Here is a 1527-nt window from a genome sequence, read left to right as displayed (position 1 = left end):
AATTAATAGTTCCTATAGCTGTGTGTGATAATACAGTACTGTTGCAGTTGTTGTACCTGCAGTAATTTAAATGTATTTTATTATGCAGAAACTGATTTAGCTGACTCAGCAGTGAGAACTGAAGACGTCAGTTATGGAAAATCAACCATCAGAACGAGGAGGCCCAGGTACAGCTGCTCTTTATCTTTGACTTTACACAAATACAAGCTAGCTGCTCACTTTGTTTCCAGCTGCCATGCTAAGCTAAGCTAATCAAAAAATATCCTGACCAATGTCAGACTTGTGAACTCTGACAGTAAGTTTTACTAATGGCCAATATACAGCATTTAGGTTTGTAATATTTGTACTTGACTAATTAGGTTAAAACAAATGTGAAATAATCTGCAGAGCAGAAAAAGAACCTGATTTTTTTTTCTTTATTTTTGTAATTCAGGTGTGGCAAAGAAAAAGCTGGTTTACAATGACCTGTTTTGCTTTTCCTAATTTCCTGTCATGTGTTTTTTTTAATTCAGATTTAAAAACAGAGGGTTTTGTCCTGCCCTAAAAATCGTAGAAATATGGTATCTAACCAGATTCTTACTCTGGATGGCATTACCTTGGCCTGAAATCAAAATCCTTCTCACATACAGTCTTTAATAATCAGGCCCAATCGTATGTTAATCATCTTATAGAACCTAACGCCCAATAAAATATCGAGGTCAGTGTATGTCCAAGTAATTGCTGTGAGCCATACACTGGCTGCAGACTGCCATAAACACTCAGTTTGTTCAAAGTTTTACACTCTTGCAGTTTTATGATGTCAGAGAGAGAAGATGGCTGATATTATCATATTAGCCGCAGGAGCTGACGTCATCTGCTCTTCAGTCCACCAGTCCAACTGATGTCCATCTGCTGGTCTCTAACTGGTCCCCCAAACACTTTAGACCAGAGGATGTCAACACTGATCTTTATGTTTCTTTTTCTTTCTCACTAAATCAGAAAAAAATAACATCCTGCTTTAATTTGACTTTTTAAAAAGTGACAATGACTTTTCTTGCAAATTCAGCTCTGGTGAAATAAATATGTAATTTATTTATGTCCTCAATAACTTTACTGTTATTTGTATGTTCTGTGTTTGTTGAATAAACCCTTGTTGTCATGTGCGTTTCACATGTGGTTCTGTGGGTTTCACTAAAGTATCAGGTAGAAAATCTGAGTTGTTATTGTTTAGTTGTGGCTAACCGATACACTCCTCTCCTCAGTGCAGAAAGCAAAGAAAATAATCAAACTGCAACGTCAGACTAAAAACAGCAGAAAAATCTTTCAGTGATTAAACTGCACACAAAAGCTTCACTACAAGATGTTTGTATTCGAGACTGAAGAGGGTTGTTTTTTGTTTTTTTTAAGCCAAAAATGTAGAAAATTATGAAAACTTACATTTTACAATTATGGTTCATGATATTATGTAAGTACACAGCAAATTTAAAAGTGTTAAATTTTTTGTTGTTAATAGTCTTCGTGCAAAAGTGGAGTTAATTTTACTCTAAG

The sequence above is a fragment of the Haplochromis burtoni genome, unplaced genomic scaffold (genome assembly GCF_018398535.1).
Source record: "Haplochromis burtoni strain Fernald_Lab_line unplaced genomic scaffold, NCSU_Asbu1 Contig_649, whole genome shotgun sequence".
NCBI classification, from domain to species: Eukaryota; Metazoa; Chordata; class Actinopteri; order Cichliformes; family Cichlidae; genus Haplochromis; species Haplochromis burtoni.
The sequence above is the reverse complement of the archived record's forward strand: the minus strand, read 5'-3'. Positions refer to the sequence as shown.